Source organism: Papio anubis, chromosome 16 (genome assembly GCF_008728515.1).
Source record: "Papio anubis isolate 15944 chromosome 16, Panubis1.0, whole genome shotgun sequence".
NCBI lineage: Eukaryota > Metazoa > Chordata > Mammalia > Primates > Cercopithecidae > Papio > Papio anubis.
Window position 1 is genome coordinate 15555761 of NC_044991.1, and position 20280 is coordinate 15576040.

A 20280-nucleotide genomic window follows, 5' to 3' on the forward strand; every position below is an offset into this window, starting at 1 on the left:
GCAGGGCTTCCAGTGGTGGTGTTGAGACGCTGCAAGACTCTTACCTTCCAAATCCAGTCAGTGTATTTTTATAGATTTCCCAGCTATCTTGCTTCCTCCCTTAGAAAGTCTTCCAAGACCCTTTTAGCTCCCCTAGCTCCCATTGTAATATTTATCTGTTCCACTTTTAGGGCTCATATCACTTTCTTACCTTGACTTTGAGTTAATGGACTTGACTTCTCTGTCCCACCAGACTATGAGCTTTCTTTTTTTGTTTGTTTGTTTTTGTTTTGTTTTGTTTTTTTGAGACGGAGTCTCGCTCTGTCGCCCCGGCTGGAGTGCAGTGGCGCGATCTCTGCTCACTGCAAGCTCCACCTCCTGGGTTCACACCATTCTCCTGCCTCAGCCTCCCGAGTAGCTGGGACTACAGGCGCCCGCCACCACACCCGGCTAATTTTTTATAGTTTTAGTAGAGACAGGGTTTCACCATGTCAGCCAGAATGGTCTCAATCTCCTGACCTCGTGATCCACCTGCCTCGGCCTCCCAAAGTGCTGGGATTACAGGCGTGAGCCACCGCGCCCGGCCGACTATGAGCTTTTTGAGGGCTGGGAAACACTTCATCTTCTGACACATCGTGAACACTCAAAATATGTTGGTTAAGTGATTTAATTCATGTGAACCACTGGGACTTATAAATCTTCAGAGGGGGAAAAAAAAGATTAGTGCCTGTTCATGGTAACTTTAGTAGGAAGTGTACTTCGTTGTATGGGTCCTTTGAAGAGAGGTAATTCAAGTAGGTTAAAGAGTGGGGAATTTTTAATTGTAGTGGCAATCTGGGATCCACAGGGAGAAAATAATTCATCAAGCATAATTTATAAAAGAAACATTGAAAGTTTGACAAGGAATTAGAAAATAATGTGTAAAATGTGCATCTCTTGCATTCCAAGTTAGAAGTGGGGACAGTATGTTCTGATGGGAGGGAAAAATTGGGATTTGGGATCAGACATTCCTGAGCTTGCATCCTGTTCCTACACATTTTTGGCTGTGTGACTTTACACAAGTCACTCAGTTTGAGTTTCAATGGCACAGGCTTTGAATCTAGACTACTTGAATTTGAATTCTGTCTCTTCAAAATACATAATGGTGTGACTTTGGGCAAATTACTTGTGCCTTGATATTTTTGTTTTGTGAAATAGGGGTAATAATAGTACCTGGATTTAGGGTTATTGAGAGGATTAAACATATTATTACTTGTGACAGGGCCTTGAAAAGTTTCTGAAACACAGTAAATATGTAGGTTATTATTATAATGATTAATAATGTTATTTTGCCTTGTGGGGTTATGATACAGATTTTATATGCAGTCCTGAACCCCATAATGACATTTTGGTTGATGACAGACTGCATATATGACAGTGGTCCCATAAGATTATAATATTGTATTTTTACTATACCTTTTCTATGTTTAGATATATTTAGATACACAAACACCATTATGTTACAGTTGCCTCCAGTATTCAGTACATAATACAGTTTGGATCTATGTCCCCACCCAAATCTCATATTCAATTGTAATCCCTAGTGTTGGGGGTGGGGCCTGGTGGGAGGTTATTGGATTGTGGGGGTGGATCCTTTATGAATGGTTTAGCATCATCTCTTGTTGCTGTTCTTGTAATTGAGTTCTTGTGAGATCTGGTTAAAAGTGGGTGTCACCTCCCCCAACCCTTTCTCCTGCTCCCACCATGTGAGACATGTCTGTTCCCGCTTTGCCTTCCGCCATGACTGTATGTTCCCTGAGGCCTCCCCAGAAGCAGAGGCTGCCATGCTTCCCGTACGGCTTGCAGACCATGAGCCAATTCAACCTCTTTTCTTTGTAAATTAGGTAGTCTCAGTTATTTCTTTATACCAATGCGAGATTGGACTAGTAAAGTACAGTAACATGCTGTACAGGTTTGTAGCTAGGAGCAATAGGCCATACCATATAGCCTAGGTGTATAGTAGGCTATAACATCTAGGTTTGTGTAAGTGCAGTCTATGATGTTTGCACAAGGAAATCGCCTAGTGATACATTTCTCAGAACATATCCCAGTCATTAAGCAATGTGTGACTGTATATATAAATGTATATAGTGTTATTTTCTATATGTATTATTATCTAATGATTTTAGTTCAATTGTTGATACTTACAGTTATGCCATGGAATAGAGGCTCATTAGTAAATATTAAGGAATATACTGTCCCATCTTGATTATTTTGGGAGCACAAGCATGATGGTGAAGAAAGAGAAATAGTCAAAGGAGGAAGGTTGATGAGGCAGAAGAGAGGTAAGTTAAAGAGAGAACAAGAATGAAAGACACGTAGGGAGAGAGCAGAAGAGGAGAGGAAGAGAGAGAGAGACAGATACATTTGAACTCTGATGAGAAAGAGCCAGGAGGGGGCAGTGAGAAAAAGCGGGCCTGGGAGGCACAGAGGAATCAGGCCAGGCAGCCACAGGTCTGTGGGTCTGGGCCAAGGAGACAGGTGGCAAGCAGCTGAGCCACCTGGGGTCAGGTGGGTGGAATAGTGTAATTTTCACATATACTGAGCATCTTACGTGTGTGAGGCTGGTGTCTCTGTCCATTTATTGTTTCCTTCCTGGTAACAGATTGGATGGGCTATCCCTGCTCTTATCCAAGGCCACCTTCTCCACCTGTGCTTCTCAAGGACATCGCTGTAGCCACTCTCTTCTCTCTCTCCTGCTTCATCAGGTTTCCTTCTAAGCTCTGGATCCTTCTCATGAACACACAATGCAAACAGGCTGTAATATCTTCCAACTTCAACCAAACTCTTCCTTGACCCCACGTCCCTTCCCATTGCTCCCACTTTTCTTTACTCCCTTTTACAGCTAAACTCTTTGAAAGGGTTTACTATGCTCACTGTCACCAATTCCGTGTCTCCCATTTGCTCTTGAATCCACCCTAATCAGGCATTTTTCTACTCTCCCACAAACATTACTCCCAGACGGTCACATCTGGTGGATATTTGTGTTATTGTCTTAACTGACCTCTCGGCAGCTTTCTGTCATTCTAGAAGCACTCCCTTCTTTTGGCTTCAGGAAACCATATTTTCCTGGTTTTCTTCCCATTACTCATTTCCACTCACTCTCCTTGTCTGGCTCTTCCTCTTCTCCAGTTTCCAAAGGCTGCCCTACCCCTGGACTTCTTCACATTGACTCCTTTCCAGTTTATATTCTCTGCCTGGAAAAATTTGAACTACAGATGTATTTACACAGCTATCTATCTGACAGATGTCTATTTCTACTCATGCAACGGTGTGCCTTCTTTGTGCCACGCACTGTGTGGCTGCTGGAGATCTACTGTGATCCCTGCCCTTAGGGGGCTTCTAGTCAGTGCTCTTTGCTTTCTCTGTGTGCTAACTTATAACCTGATGATTAATTTTCTGCTTTGGTGTCTATATCCTCTTATTTGCTGGCTGATAGGAGTTCCTAGAAACACCAGTCAGATGTTTAAATCAAGATCTGCTTTCTAGAGTCAACAGCTGGATCTGTGTGGTGGGGTGTAATCCAGGGCAGCCAGGAATGGGAGGGGACAAATGGCAAATGTGAACTTAGACCTTCAGAAACCCAAAAGGTTAAAATCAGGAAATTCAATGGGGTCATCAAATCCAGAAATGGAGAGATGGGACACTCATACACTGTGTTCAGTTGTGTAGGTTGTACACTGTACAAGGGCACTCCTACCACGGGGGGCAAGTGGTGACTGAAATCAGCCTGCGTTCTTCCCATGATGAGTGCTTGCTCACGGCTGTGTCTGCCTGGAGAAGGGCGCCTTTTTTTTCCTGATTCACACAAAGCCACATAGACTGGCTGGTATCCTGACTATGAATAACCCTTGCTTCCTTTCACCATTCAGCTAGAATGCTAGTTCCTGGATGCTGTGGTTTGGATGTGGTTTGTCCAGACCAAAACTCATGTTCAAATTTAATTGCCAATGTTACAGTACTGAGAGGTGGTGGGGACTTTAAGAGGCCTTTGGGTCATGTGGGCTCTGCTCTCATGAATGAATTAATGCAGTTCTCTTAAGACTGGGTTTATTCTCAAGGGTCTGGAATAGTTACCTTTGAGAATGGCTGCCTCTTGTGTTTGCCCTTTGACACTCTGGCTTTCCCTTCAACTTCTCTGCAATGTTGTGATGCAGCACGAGACCCTCAGCAGGAGCTAAGCAGATGCCAGTGCTATGCTCCTTGGACTTCCCAGCCTCCAGAATCATGAGCTAAATAAACCTCTTTTCAAGTAAATCACCCAGTTTCAGGTATTCTGTTACAGCAACAGCAAACAGACTAAGACACTTGGAGAGGCCTCCCTAATATCCTCTCTGCAGTAGGTCTTCCCTGCTGTTTCAGTTCTCACTTCCCTCTTTGGCTTTCTTAGCTCTTCTCAAATTTGTAATTACTCATTTGTGTGCTTCTTTGTTTACTACAGTCCCCACTAGATTGTAAGCCCATGAGGGCAGGGGCTGTCTCTGGTTCACTGTGCATATTTAGCATCTGGCATATTGTGGGAATCTATTCATAGCTGTTGGATTAGTGACTGAGGGCAGAATCAGAACAGAGGATGGGGATAAAGAGAGGATGAAAATAAAGTGGAAGGGACAGGTGGCTGTGTGTGGATAGGTCACACCCATGTTTGGGTTTCCTCATTGGCTGTGCTGTGTGTGTTCTGGTTCTCAGGAGCTCACCAGAATATACCTGGGCTCCTGCCTATGCCCTAGGTTCCTGCTCAGCTTGCCTTTGCCCCTTCTGAGTCCTTGTATTAATCACCTACTAGATACCAGGCCCTGCACTGGGGTGACAGAGGTGTCTTGGGCTCAGTCTCACCCTCAAGGACATCACAGACTCACAGAGGAAACAAGGCTTGTAGAACAAAGAGAAACAGGGGAAAATTCAATGGGATGAGTGCAGAGAAAGGGCAGAGGAAAAATGTCATATTGGAGAATCAGGCAGGTTTCAGAGAGGAGGGGGCGTTCTGGTTGGGCCTTGAAGGAGGAATATGATTTCACTGGATGAAGAAGTGGAAGGAATTCTGGCCTGAGGTAACAGCAGCTGGATGGATGAACAGCAAGCTGTGTGTGTTTGTGTGTGTGTTTGCATGTATATGTGTTTGCATATGTTTGTTTGCATGTGTGTGTGTGTCTGTGTTTCTGTGTGTGTGTGTTAGTGTGTTTGTGTTTGTGTGCGTGTGTGTTTGTGTGTGTGTGTGTTTTTCCGTGTGTGTGTGTTTGTGTGTTGTGTGGCTGTAGCATCAGGTGTGCATCTCAGGTACTGTGCTAAACAATTTGGTGCTCTCGACCACTCTGCAATTTTTTTTTCTCATTTTACTTTTTCCAAAAACGTTTCCCATTTTCCATTTTACAGATGAAGAGACTGAGATTCAGAGGGGCCATCCAGTGTGGCCAAGGTCACACATCAAGAAAGCAGTGAGGGTTGTGGAGGGTCAGGAAAGGGTGTGATGTGAGAAGGGGATTTCTCTGGAGGCTGCATGCGGAATCTGGCTCAGGGTGGGTAGAGAGACCCATGGATAGCTGCTGTACAGCATGGTGAGGGATGAGAGGAGGCTTTGGGAGTAGAAGGCTCCCAGCTCCTGTCCTGTCTTTGAACACGTGCAGCCCACTCATCCTAGAGAGGAACGAGGAGGCAGCTCTCAGGGAGAAAGGCCGTGAACTCCAGGTGACCATGCGTAATGTTCCCGAGAAGCATCCCCTCTCCTCACCCTGATCCCATACTAAGTTCGGGACATCCTTTTCTCAAAGGAGACTAATTGATAATCCAGGGTGATACAATGTTATCACTGTCATTCCATTGAAATGCAACAGCAATGCCCTATAAATGTTCTATAAATCACCCAGAGCTTAAAGAGGAGAGTGAAATGAGCATTGCATTATAAACCACAAAGCCCATTAATCACATGGCTACAAACCATAAATATGACAAGTACATCCATCAATCCTGCACCTTACTTTCTGGTCTGCAAATGCACGCATTAGCAACTTAATGGATTTAGAAGGCATTTTCTCCTATAGACTCGGAAACAGAGAGTATTTTATTATTAGCCTCCTGGGCTTAAAAGGAAGGAAAAAGAAGTCACCTTTCACCACAATACTCAGGGGCATTACAGGGGGGAGTCCAGGCGGTGGCTACAGCCACTGACTCTGCCTGAATTCTGGAGACATCAGAGACCTGGGAGCCTGGTCTTGGGCAGTAACAAGACTTTTTGGGGGCCGTGACGTGCCCTGCTTCCTGGCCTCCACTCTGGCTCCCTGGCTGCTGGCTCTGACCTGAAGGTTCAGGCCTGCCCGGGGCTTCTGGGCCAATCTTTCCCTCAGTTTAGAGGGATTGATGTAGCATGAGTTTTTTTTTTTTTGAGGCCGGAGTCACAAGCTCACTGCCAGGCTGGAGTGCTGCAGTGGCGGATCTCCCAGCTCACTGCAAGCTCTGCCTCCCGGGTCCCGCCATTCTGCCTCCAGCCTCCCAAAGTAGCTGGGACTACAGGTGCCGCGCCACCTGCTTCCCGGCTATTTTTTTATTTTTAGTGAGGCAGGGGTTTCACACGTGTTAGCCAGCCAGGATGGTCTCGATCCTCCTGACCTGTGATCCAGCCCGTGCCGGCCTCCCACTAAAGAGATGCTGGGATTACAGGCGAGGCACCCAGCTTGACCTGGCAGTTGCCAGAACAAAGCCCTGCGTTTTCATTTTCGTTTCCGCTACTAGAGTTACTCTGATTTTGTGTCTTAATGATAAGCTTCTTTCATCTTTCTCAGACTGCATTTCTACCTGGCTCTGAGAAACCAACAGACACAGTCCTTGCCCTTTGGGGTTCACCATTGAAGGGGAGGTACACACCCCATGTGTGGAAATGCAGAGACAGAGAGGTCCAGAGATGGCAAGAGACCTGGTTCTCCTCCAGGTCATGGGAGTCCTTCCTTGTCACTCCCACTCTGACCTCAGGGCTGGGGCCTTGATGGATTTACAGATTTCAGCCCTTGGCTGGGCCATCCTGGCTGCAGACCTTGCTGAGGATGGCATGATGGATTCAGCTCACAGGTGTGGGAGCAGATGCCCTCTTTCCATTGCCTGATGAAGAGAGACGGTGTCTCCGATGAATAGGACAAAAGTTTTGAAGTCAAACAGGTCTAAACTTGGATGCCAGCTGTGTGACCCTGGGCATGTCACCTGTGACTCTGAAGCTCGGTTTCCTTCCCCATGCATGCGACTAGTCTGTCTCTCAGAGTTTGTACTACTAGTAACTGACATGTATTAAGTCCTTCACAGTAGTTACCCAGTGCTGTGCTAAGTACATTACCAGATAAAGCTCATTCTATTCTCGAAACTGCTGGGAGCGGCTCATGGGAGCCTGGATGCGGCTGGGGCAGGGGCTGTAGTTGAGAAGCCCTAAACCTCCAGAACAGTGGTTCTCAGTTGGGGTGATTCTGCTGCCAATGGGGCATTTGGCAGTGTCTGAAGTAGTTTTTAGTTGTTTCAGTTGGGTTACCTAGTGTGTAGCGGCCAGGAATGCTGCAAACATCCTACAATGTACAGGACATCCCTCCTAGGCTGATGAAGAATTATTTGACCTAAAATGTTAGTAGAACTGCATTTAACGGTGCTCTAGGAGAAGCAGGCTGGCAGTAAAGCCAGGGGATCATAATTTCCATCTCAGCTGCGGTGCAGAATGCTAGTCTAACTGGGTTATGACCCAGACCCTTTCTGCAATAGGAAGTGTCTCTCTGAAAGCAGGCTGGTGATGCCTTGGTTCCACCCTCTGGGCTGGGTTTCCTGTCCTGCCGTTCCATCCCTTTCCCACTGCCCCACTCCCGCCCACTCCATCCCTCTCCAAACATTGGCTGAGCACCTGCTTCATCCAGAAGGATAAGACCCAGCCCCCAGCCAGGAGCAGACAGCGCGCAGCCCAGGGAGGGAGAATGGCACAGAATCAGATGTAATAAGGTAAACAAAGAAGTCTTAGCAGCCAGCATGGGGGCTCCCCTAAGGGAGGGAGGGTCTTCATTTGGGAAAGTGCCTTGGTAGGGCTCAAGCTTCAGTACTGAGATCACAGTGTTGAGCTCCCACATCCCAAAGTGGAGGTTCTGCCGGGGCTCTCGTGCTGGGCTTCACATTATAGTCATCTTATGAGATGGGCCCTGCCTCTCACCAATTAAATCAATTTCAGGGACAGCTGCTGTTTGAAAGCTCCCCGGGAAATAGAATGGGCGGTCAGCTGAGAAGCACGTGGCTTCACCTGGCCAGTCTCTGAGAAAGACGCCAGGTGTGCACCACATCCCACAGGTAAGTGTCATTTAGTAGGTTCAGGAGTCTGGTCTGCTTAATGTCTGCTTCAGGTGGCTTTGATATCTTGCAGGTGCAGGATTTCAGAGGCGTAGCCACCTGGATGAGATACTGATTTTCCTGCTGAATAGGAGTTGAGATAGAATGGAGGATGGAGAGAGAGGAACCAGAAACAGGGAAGCAAGCTGGAACCAGGTGAGAACAAGGGCCAGGGGATTTCCCGTGGGAGGGGGCCTTGCTGCAGTGGGAACCCCTCTGATCCCCTGCCAATCTTCACAATGTGTTTCTCTGAGCAGCATTTTATGTAAGTGTGTATAAACTGAAGAGGGGGCAAAAATCTCACGTTCTGGTCAGTGGCAGGCAGAGCAAGGCACCTACAAAGAAGCAGGGAGCCCACAGGCATTGGGGATCAGAGAGCATCAGCTCGGGAACAACAGACGTCTTGGGCGAGGTGAGGGTCTTTGTTTTGAGATGGAGTTTCGCTCTTGTTGCCCAGGCTGGAGTGCAGTGGCACGCTCTCGGCTCACTGCAACCATCTGCCTCCCAGGTTCAAGCAATTCTCCTGCCTCAGCCTCCTGAGTAGCTGGAATTACAGGCACCCACCACCACCATGCCTGGCTAATTTTTTGTATTTTTAGTAGAGATGGGGTTTCACCGTGTTAACCAGACTGGTCTTGAACTCCTGACCTCAGGTGATCCACCCACTTCAGCCTCCCAAAGTGCGAGGATTACAGATGTGAGCCACCGCGCCTGGCCAGTTGCTTAGCTTTCTCTTGCTATAAATTTGCCCAGATGCAAAGAATTAAGACAATAAACGCCAATTTCTTGTTTATGTGCGGACCTCTGTGGAGGCTCCTATTAGGCAGGTCGCTTCCCAGTGCTGACTCAGGGCTTTGGTTCCTTCCATCTGGAGCTCATACATAGCATCTGAGGAGGAGGGGGAAGAAGAAGAGCCTGGAGGAGCCCGTTTTGCCCTTGACTGCCCTGACCTGGAAGTAATCCCTCACTTCTGCTCAGATTCCATCAGTGAGAACGAGGCACAGGGTCCCACTGAGACACCAATGGGCTGTGAGCTGAAGAAGAGGTGAGTTTGTTAGCATGTGACCAGCCTCTGATGCAGACCCCCATTGTCCTCAGTGTTCCATAGGTGAGCCATTCAGTAGGAGAAGTGTGCGGAGGCACAGTGGGGGCACATGGGGGAGAAGAGTTTGCTTAGTCCGGGCAAGTTTTGGAAGGCTTCCTGGAGGAGGTGCTGCTGAACGTGGTCTGCAGAAAAAGCCAGAGGTAAGGGCCAAGAGGGCCAAGGAATGTGATTTCAGTCTGCGTCTTCATGCCTTTGCAGATGCATTAGTGTACGTTGCTGCTGTAACAAATCACCACAAGATTAGTGGCTTGAAACAACACAAATGGTCTTACTTTTCTATAAGTTAGAAGTCTGGAGCATGTCTCACTGAGCTGAAAATCAAAGCATTGGTGGGGCTGTTTTCCTTCTTGGAGGCTCTAGGGAAGAATCTGTTTCCTTATCATCACCAGCTCCAGGGGGCTGCCATGTGCCTCAGCCCTCCGTCTGTCTACAACGCCAGCAATATCTCAGCTCTCTGGCATTCTCATGTAGCCACATCTCCCGCTGACCACAGCCGGGGGAGTCTCTGATTTTAAGGACCCACGTGATTAGATTGGGCCCACTTGGGTAATCCAGGCTAATTGCCTTAACCTTAATCACATCAGAGAAGCTCACTACCTTAAAGTGGCATATTCACAGGTTCTGGGGATTAAGACATGTTTTTGATGGGTTGGCAGGGGACATTCTACCTACCACACACACGCAACTCCTTCTACCTGAAATTTCCTGTCTTCTCTTTATCTATCTGACTAACCTCTATGCATCTTTGAAGACCCATTCAAATAACTTTCCCCACTTCCCACCAAGAAACTTTCCCATCACTGGCTGGGGAGTTAGTCTCGCCATCAGCGTGTTTCTTTTGTGCCATTTGTATTCTACCGTAATTACTAGTGTACTTCCCCTAACCCCCATTGCAAAGTCTTTGGGGTCAGGGTCTCTGACTTCGTTATTTCCGTATCTTTAAAATCTACCATAATGTTGGACACAAATGTGCTCTGTGTTTGTGGAATAAATGGCTAATATATATAAAATATGTAATATTATATTATATATATATTTACAGTGTTCTATTCAGAGAGGGTGGAAGGCTTATATTATATAATTTAAAAGGAAATATCATCTGAGCTTAATTGTTCCTGTAGGATCTCAACTTTCATCTGAAGGCTTTTTTTGTTTTTTTTTTTTTGATATGGAGTCTTGCTGTGTTGCTCAGGCTGGTGTGCAGTGGCATGATCTTGGCTCACTGCAACCTCTGCCTCCCAGGTTCAAGTGATTCTCCTGCCTCAGCTTCCCAAGTAGCTGGAATTACAGGTGTGTGCCACCATGCCCGGGTAGTTTTTGTATTTTTAGTAGAGACGGGGTTTTGCCATATTGGCCAAGCTGCTCTCAAATTTCCTGACCTCAAGTGATCCGCCCGCCTTGGCCTCCCATAGTGCTGGGATTACAGATGTGAGCCACCGTCCCTGGCCTGAAGGCCTTTTATATCTGAAAATTTTATTTCTTATTTATAACTCACTGTTAGTATTTAAAAATATTTATATAAAGATATATAAAATATAACATATTTTATATTTGTTTTAAATAACTGGAATATTTTAATTATTTAAATATATTTGACCAATATTTATATTAAAATATTTTTAATAAAAATTATTTTTATAAAGTATAAATAAAAATATTTTTATGATTCCAGTTAAGACTAGAAGATACTTAAGGTTTACTTTTTAAGTTTGCTGAGCCAGTAATTATTATGTATCTGTACTACATTCATAGGATGCCACTGAAAAATTATTTTCATTTTTCTTGAACTCCAGATGATAAAAGGAAAAAAATGTCACATATCATCTTACCATGCAGAAATGTGTCCTAACTAACACTCTGGTGTATTTAATCTCAGATTTTTTTTTGGTTTGTATGTTACATGTAAGTATACATTCTTAAAAATGAGACGATAATAAATGTATAGATTGCTTTTTAATTGCTCTATTAACTTTATATTTTTCCATGCAAATGAGCAAAACTCTACTGATGACAGAAACTTAGACTGGGTACAAAGGCTTTATTTATTGATATTTATCAATTATCTACAAACATCAAGTTAGAAGCTAGAAGCACAAGACTCACCTGACACATGGAGAAAACATAACGTTCACAGCAAATGAGTAAAGACATATTAGGAAAATGCAAGGAAAGATAACACAATGGGACTCACAATATTAACTTCATGGAAAATGGCAGGAGTCCAGGCATAGGCAAAATTCATCATGATGGTCATGGGGATTAGAGAGCTTCCCATAAGGATACACAGACAATTCCTCAATTGTAGCTCCCTCTTCTCTCCTGATTCCTCTCATCTTCTCCATGAACATTCCCATATCATCTCCACCTCTATCCATCCCATCAGTGACCTGCCTGTTGAATATGGCCCATTGAAAATTAGGGGCCAGTAAAAAAAAAATGAGTTCATGTCCTTTGCAGGGACGTGGATGAAGGTCGGCGCCATCATTCTCAGCAAACTAACATGGGAACAGAAAACCAAACACTGCGTGTTCTCACCCATAAGTGGGAGTTTGAACAACGAGAACACATGGACACAGCGAGTAGAACATCACACACTGGGGACTGTTGGGGGAGTGAAGGGAAAGGGGAGGGATAGCATTAGGAGAAATACCTAATGCACGCAGAGCTTAAAACCTAGACGGGCCAGGAGCGGTGGCTTACGCCTGTAATCCCAGCACTTTGGGAGGCCAAGAGGGGCGGATCATGAGGTCAGGAGATCGAGACCATCCTGGCTAACACGATGAAACCCCCTGTCTACTAAAAATACAAAAACAAAATTAGCCAGGCGTGATCATGGGTGCCCGTAGGCCCAGCTACTCGGGAGGCTGAGGTGGGAGAATGGTGTGAACCCAGGAGGTGGAGCTTTCAGTGAGCCGAGATGGCACCACTGCACTGCAGCCTGGGCAACAGAGCGAGACTCCGTCTCAAAAACAAAAACAAAAACAACACAACAAAAAAAACCCACCACCAACAAAAAAACCCTAAATGACAGGTTGAAAGGTGCAGCAAACCACCATGGCACAGGTATACCTATGTAACAAACCTGCACGTTCTGCGCATGTATCCCAGAAGTTAAAGAAAAAAAAGAAAATTAGGGGCAAGATGGCGAGCCTGTTTCTGTTTGTTCTTTCTTGTAGGCTGGTGGTCTTTTCCTCCTCCCAAGGGTGGTCTTCCTCTCCAGTCTGAATAGGCTTCTCTGTTTCTTTGTTTTCCTGGTGGATGTTGGCCACTATGAGGTTCTTCTGCTCTGCTTTCCCCAATCCTGATGACTGTTAGCATTTTGATGTATTTCCTTCCACCCGCCACCCCCGCTTTTTTTTTTTTTTTTTGAGACAGAGTCTCGCTCTGTTGCCAGGCTGGAGTGCAGTGGCACGATCTCGGCTCACTGCAACCTCCGCCTCCCAGGTTCCAGTGATTCTCCTGCCTCAGCCTCCTGAGTAGCTGGGACTACAGGTGCCTGCCACCATGCCTGGCTAATTTTTTGTATTTTTAGTGGAGACGGAGTTTCACCGTGTTAGCCAGGATGGTCTCGATCTCCCGACCTCATGATCCACCTGCCTCGGCCTCCCAAAGTGCTGGGATTAAAGGCATGAGCCACTGCGCCTGGCCTCTTCCACCTTCTTTTCTATGCTTTTTTTTTTTTTTTTTTTTTTTTTTTTTTTTTTTTTTTTTTTTACTCCTAATGTTGAGTTTTCTGGCTTACAAGCCAGAAAACTCAACATTAGGAGTGAAAACATTAGTTTTCACTCAACATTAGGAGAAATTCTTCATGCCATTGAAGTGTTTTTTGAAAATGTGCCTTCTAATGCCTTCATGTATTTCTTCATGTGAACGTACCTTACTTCACTTAGCCATTTCCTTGTTTGACAACCCGGTTGCTTCAATATTTCTCTACTGTAATTTTGTGATGACTATTCTTATATAGGTACTGTGTTCATATCTTTAATTATTTTCTTGGGTTAAATTTCTAGGGATAGAATTACAGGGTCAAAGGATATGAACTTTTTATGACTGTTGTTACATATTTCAAAGCAGATTGGACACATTTACCCACTTATTAGCAAGTGAATCTGCTGTGGTCTGAATATTTGTGTCCTCCCAAAATTTATAGGTTGAAATCATAACCCTCAAGGTGATGGTATTAGGAGGTGGGGCCTCATGACCCCTAGGTCATGAGGGTGGGAATCTTGTACAAAGATTGGTGCCTCTATAAAAGAAACATGAGGGGGACCTCTTGCCTTTTCCACTGTGTGAAGACACAGTGAGAAGTCACCGTCTGTGGGGAAATGGGTCCTCAGCATCACTGCATCTTCTAGTACTCGATCTTGGACTTAAAGCCTCTAGAACCGTAACAAATAAATTTCTGTTATTTACAAACCACCCAGTTTATGGTATTTTGCTATAGCAGCCCAAGGAAACTAAGACAATATTATCTCAGCTTTTGACATGTTCTAATAATGAACATTCCTTAATAGAAAACAACTCCGTTTATGTTATGGGTAAAAATTTGTGTCTAATTGTCATTTTAATGTACATGTCTTTGTTAGTGAGGGTTTGCAGTATTTTGTTTATTAACAGAAAAGCGACTTATTTTTTCCTTTATGAACTGTCTACGTTCTTCACTCATTTATCTACTGGGGTTAATGGTTTTTTCTTCTTATCTATTTGTATGATATATTTGCATATAATGGTATTAATCCTGGTTCTGTAATACTTGTGGCAAACCTATTCTCTTTGTTCAAAGCTTCTTTTCAAATAGGGGCAGGGAACTGGTGTCATTCAGGTTAACCCCCAACCCTGCCAGTTTCCTTTGAGAAAGGCACTGGCCCACATCCTTCTCCATAGAGTTAGCCCCCGACCTGCAACCCCTGGCTCGCTGAATCCTTCATTTTTTTCTTCAAAAGGAGTTGAATTTTAAGCATCTTTGTTGATCCTCTGGGAGCAAAACCACTTTGCCAGCTTGAGATCATTCATTTCCCCATTTCTTTCCTCTCTTCCATTCCTCACAGATAATCCCTGGCAATTATTAAGCATTTTTGTGTTGCCTTAGACTTTTGAGTACTTAATGATCCTTTAGTGGTTCAGCAGAGAAAGGAGAATCTTTCCTTCCTTCTCCCACCCCCTTTGAAAATTCTGAGCTGTAGGAATCTTTCTAATGGACTGACAGCTCTTGGAAGGGAAACAGATCCTGGACATTGTCCATCACCCGCTCTAGATCTGGTAATTTCAATGTGGGGGAAAAAAGGCCAGAGTCACGTAAGATCTCACAGATGCTTGGTGATGCAGCCACACTTCACTAAGTGAGGACTGAGGAAATAGAGAGTTCTACCCTGAAGAAGGCAGTAGACTAAGGAGATGTCACACGTGGAAACAGCCCAGTAGAAGCATGTTCTTAGCAGGATGGCATGTTGTGGTTACAGCTCCACCAAAGCAGAAACGGAGACAGCACTGTCCTCCCTGGACCTGGGAGAGTCAGGAGATGAGCACAACATGGGCACAGAATGGGACTGGAGATGGCCCAGGATGAGGGCTATGGGCAGTTGGGGGCAGAGGGGGCTGTAGAAACTTTATGATGCTCTTGTTTCAGGAAAGGCAGGGCCTAAACAACCCCACTCAGTCCCCCATCCATGGAGGCTTAGGAGGGAGAGTGGCCTGCTCTTTACCCCTGTGGGAGTGGAAGGTGTAGGGGGAGGAAAGGGCTCCGGGAGTCTTTGGAGCCCAGCTTCCCGAGGGTGCTGTACGTTGCATCTTAACCATGCAGCTCTCTGGCAATGCAGGCAGAGGAGCAGCAACTGTGCTTTACCTGCCCTGGCTGCAGGGTCGGGCCTGCTTACCCACCTTTCCACCCAGCCCACCCTTGCCCCACAGGACCCTGATCCAAGGCCCTCCTGCAGGCCCCTGCACAGCAAAGATCTCTCTTTGCAGCACTTCCCCTGGAAGCTCCCCTTAACTCTCCCACTAACAGCTCCTTATCCAAAGGTGTAAGTTCTCTTTCTAGTTCTCCCTCCTCTCCACTTGCTGCTGCCTTGGGAGGCCCTAGTCCTCCCTCCTCTCCCCTTGCTACTGCCTTGGGATGCCATGGGAATTCCCTTCTCCCTACCTTTCTCATGGGCAGGCAGTCCCAGATTTAAAAACATATTTAGGCCAGGTGCGGTGGCTCATGCCTGTAATCCCAGCACTTTGGGAGGGCAAGGTGGGCGGATCACTTGAGGTCAGGAGTTTGAGACCAGCCTGGCCAACATGGTGAAACCCTATGGCTACTAAAAATACAAAAAATTAGTTGGTCATGGTGGCACGTGCCTGTAGTCCCAGCTACTCGGGAGGCTGAGGCAGGAGAATCGCTTAAACCCGGGAGGCGGAGGTTGTAGTGAGCTGAGATCGTGCCACTGCACTCCAGCCTGGGCAACAGAGTGAAACTCCATCTCAAAAACAAAAACAAAAAATTACCCTGGTGTGGTGGCACATGCCTGTAATCCCAGCTACTTGGGAGGATGAGGCATGAGAATCGCTTGAACCCGGGAGGCGGAGGTTGCAGTGAACAGAGATCGTGCTACTGCATTCCAGCCTGGGTGACAGAGCGAGACACTGTCTAAAACAACAACAGCAGCAACAACATATTTAATATTTTCTCATATTCTTATCTTACTATTCTCTGCTAATGTCTCTATTGCTGATTCTTCATTCATTCAGAACATATTTATAAAGCACTGGGCGCGGTTTTTCACGCCTGTAATCCCAGCACTTTGGGAGGCTCAGGCAAGCGGATCACTTGAGGTCAGAAGTTCGAGACCAGCCTGGCCAACATGGTGAAACCCTGTCTCAATTAAAAATACGAAAAACAGCCAAGAGTGGTGGCACGTGCCTGTAATCCCAGCTACTCAGTAGGCTGAGGCAGGAGAATCGCCTGAACCTGGGAAGCGGAGGTTGCAGTGAGCCGAGATTGTGCCATTGCACTCCAGCCTGGGCGACAGTGAGACTCCATCTCAAAAAAAAAAAAAAAAAAAAAGGCGCAAAACTTGCTGCTAGATGGGGATTAAAAAGACAAACCATGAAAATAGAGAAGGGGGACTGCTTTGAGAAATACACAGGAAGTGAAGTCAATACTGAGGTGTGGGGAAGAATGGTGTTGGGACCTCTGCTAGCCCACCTTTGAGAAAATTAGAAACTTTGTTGCCATCTGCCAGGAAGTGGTTGTAATAAATAGAAAAATCTATGCTGTCATGAATGGCGGGCTGTCTCAAGCATGTCCTTCTCATGACAGCAAATGGAAGAGTGAGAACAAAATGAGCAGGTGCATTCTCATATGTCTGGACAAGGCCCCATCACTGAGCCCAGAGTCAAGGGTGTGGGGCAGTTACCTGGCAAAGGGTATGGATACTTGGAAGGAGGAAGAATTGTTCTGTTACAGAATCAGTTTGTCAGCCAGTCTGCTACAGAATATAGGTGTTATTTTATTTTATTTTTTTTGAGACGGAGTCTCTCCCTATTGCTCAGGCTGGAGTGCAATGGTGCGATCTCAGCTCACTGCAACCTCCGCCTCCAGGGTGAAAGCAATTCTCCTGCTTCAGCCTCCCGAGTAGCTGGGACTACAGGTGTGCGCCACCATGCCCAGCTAATTTTTTGTATCCTTAGTAGAGACTGGGTTTCACCATATTGGCCAGGCTGGTCTTGACCTCCTGACCTCGTGATCCGCCCACGTTGGCCTCCCAAAGTGATGGGATTATAGGCGTGAGCCACCGTGCCTGGCGGTGTTTTCTGTTTGTTTTTTTAACTCTGCAAGAGTAGAGTATTTTGGATTTGGGGTCTTATGGGCATCCCACATATCCTAATCTAGGGGTGAGTGGAAGGTCATAGAGCACATTCTCAGGAGGCTTTCCATTCTTACAGAGATGAGCTGGACAGGACCCATTTGATAAGTTTGGAAAAGCTGCCTTCTAGTGAACCATAACACAGCCCTGGACAGGGAGACAGTCACATGAGCTGTAGAGAGCTGTAGAGAACATTAAGGAGCAGAACTTAAATATAGCTCTGAATTTATTAGTATTACCAACTACCCCAAAAGCTCCAGCCCCAGGGACTGAGATACACAACATCACCTCAGAATCCTTACCAGAGGCTTCCAGGAGGAGCTCAGATCCCTCTGGAGGGCATAATAGAATTGTTGTTACAGAGAGTGGAGCTGAGTCTACATTAGGCACCCTCATCTCAGCGCGGCTTCATGCAGGATCTCCACCCCTACCTTGCAGGCGCCCTGGGTCCAAGCCTAGAGGGATGTTGATTTTCCTGTGATGGCCCAACACCCCATCCCCAGCTAGTAAGTGGCAGGGCCAGAGCTTCAACCTCTGCTCAAGCCACTGCCGGTGAAAAGTTCCGTCAACTTCATACAGAGCCTGAGATATGTAAGAGCTCAGGAAATGGTGATTAATATTCTAATAATAATACTTTGTAGATAAATATGAATGAATAACTGTTGAGTATCTCCTAGGCTCCACGCACCGTATGAAGGACTTTCTTTGAGTGACTTTAGCAGCCGGGATTGTCATCCTCATAGATGGGGAAACTGAAACCAGAGAGGTTAAGTGACTTGTCTAAATTCTCCTCTGGAGGTAAATTTAATTTTAGGAGATGGTTTTGCTAACTTTGGGAAAAATAAACCATGCATTGTCATTCAGTTTGCTCATGAGACTTTTAGGAAATGCATATTTAGAGGTGAGGGATAATTGGAAATTTTATGGAAAAAATACTAGGAATAAAATAAAATACCCTCGCCTCAAGTTTTTTACCTGTTTTTTTTTTTTTTTTCTGGAATGTTATATCTCTGATAAGGAGTTAGAGCCTTGGGGCCTGCCACTGACAGGAAGGCTGGTGGAGCCAGACACGGGCCAGATGGAACGTGCAAAGTGTTCTATCTGTCCCTTTAATAACTCCTTGGCCAGGATGACCTGTCACTATAAGCAAGGGGGAGGGAGAAAAATGAGCCAATTCATTTCTAAATGGCTCTGTAACTCCAGGGTGTTATCGAGCAGAGACAAAGGACACCCCATAATTCTTGGAAAGGGAATCAGGATCTCTGGGAAGCAGGCACAGGCTCCATCCGGTCCGCCAAAGCCTCCTGCCAACAAGGGATCCACGCTCCATAAATACACAGAGAGATAGATCTCCTGGCCCCATTGATTTTCCCCTTGCCATTATTGATTGCATTCTTAGATAAGTGGCGACTTTTCGACCAGAACTAAGCTCTGTGTATCTTTCTTGGAAGCCTTTGCAATGCCAAGGGTTCGGCCAAGGGAGGAAGTGGTGTCTGCCCTCTTCTCAGAATGCTACCCACCAGCTATGTCCTGGGTAAGAGATGATAAAGGGCTCTCCCTGGGCCCCTCAGTTTTCCAGAACATGTCAAGTTGGGAGTTTTCCCAAGGGAAGGAGAAAGTGGCTTCAACTGACAGAGCCTCTATAGGTGTTCTTTGTAGATGACATCAACTTTGGTTATAACCCTTGAATTATGAATGCAGAAGGGTAAGGTTGCCCTTTGCAGAATTTCTCAAACTTTAAAAGGCACAGAGGTCCCCTGGGCCTCTTGTGTGAAAGCTGCCTCTGCTTCAGTAAGTCTGGGGTGGGTCCTGAACTGTACGTTGCTGACAAGCTCCTGGGTGTGTGGGTGCAGGCTCTGGGTTCCCACTCAGGTCAACTCTGTACTCTCTCAGGCTGTGCATGTGAGCCTTTGCTGTCCTTCAGAGCTGCCTTTAATTTGTGTATTAATTCATTCATCAAGCATTTATTAGTTTCTACTATGTGCCAGGCCCTGTGCTGGGCTCTGGATAGAAGATGAAGGGAATATAGTGCTCACCCTCAAATTACTTACAGCTGGGCTGGAGACACTACTGTCCAACAAGCGCTGCTAATGCAATGTGATTACATCCTGAGCAAGGACGGAAGGCCCTGCTACAGGACCCTTCTCAGGTGAGGGGCAATTAATTCTGCTGGGAGGCCTCAGGGAGGGGGATATTGAAGCTGGGTATTAAAGCATGAGGAGGAGCCTTTCAGATGAGAGAGTGGAGGCAGGGGAGATGAGTATGAAGGGCTGGAGGTTTGAAAGTTTGCCATGAACCAGGAAAATATGGATGCTGGTTGCAAATGCCTCCAACTCAGAGATGGCTGGCTGGATGTGCAGTGCTGATTTGGCTATCACCACCAGACTCGGAGTCCTTGAGGTCAAGAGCCTCATCTGGCTTATCTGTACTCCCCCAGCTCTGGCAAACAGTGCCCAGAAAATGATTAAACCAAAATGAAGTTGATTTGCTCATTTCTGGCAGAGGTGCTCATTCTTGAGTGTACATCAGAATGCCCTGGAGTGCTTGTTAAAAAGACTCATGGGACCCACCCTCAGTGCTTCTGACCCCGTAGATCTGGGCTGGAGCCTGGTGTTTGCATTTCTAACAAGTTTCCAAGTTTCCGGGCAATGCTGCTGCTGCAGAACCAGGAACCACCCTTTGTGGACCACCAATCAACATCCAACGTCATTGTTTTCAAGTGAGTAATTCCTCCTGAGGGAGGGGGTGGTTCACAGAAGGCAATGTGGATTAATGTAGAAAGTATGACCTTTAAAGCTGCCTACACTGGTTCAATGAAGTTCTGCCACCTGTGTAACCTTGTTTGGATCAGACATTCCATAATACGTACCTTCGGACTCTTTAGTTAAGTTTCAGGTGAGAGAAACCCAGCTCAATAAATAAAAAAGAAATGACTGGGCTGTATAACTCAGAAGTTTGGGTGTCTGGAGT

The 20280-nt window shown here is 46.0% G+C and overlaps 1 long non-coding RNA gene across 1 annotated transcript in view; it reads left to right on the plus strand.

Moving 5' to 3' along the window:
- Positions 1–20280, plus strand: part of LOC108580731 — a 93979-nt gene that overhangs the window by 26275 nt on the left and 47424 nt on the right. The window contains exons 3-5 of the long non-coding RNA XR_001892250.3: positions 8204–8319; positions 8393–8514; positions 9457–9603. This is a non-coding gene — a long non-coding RNA (uncharacterized LOC108580731). The remainder of the gene's footprint in view (positions 1–8203; positions 8320–8392; positions 8515–9456; positions 9604–20280) is intronic.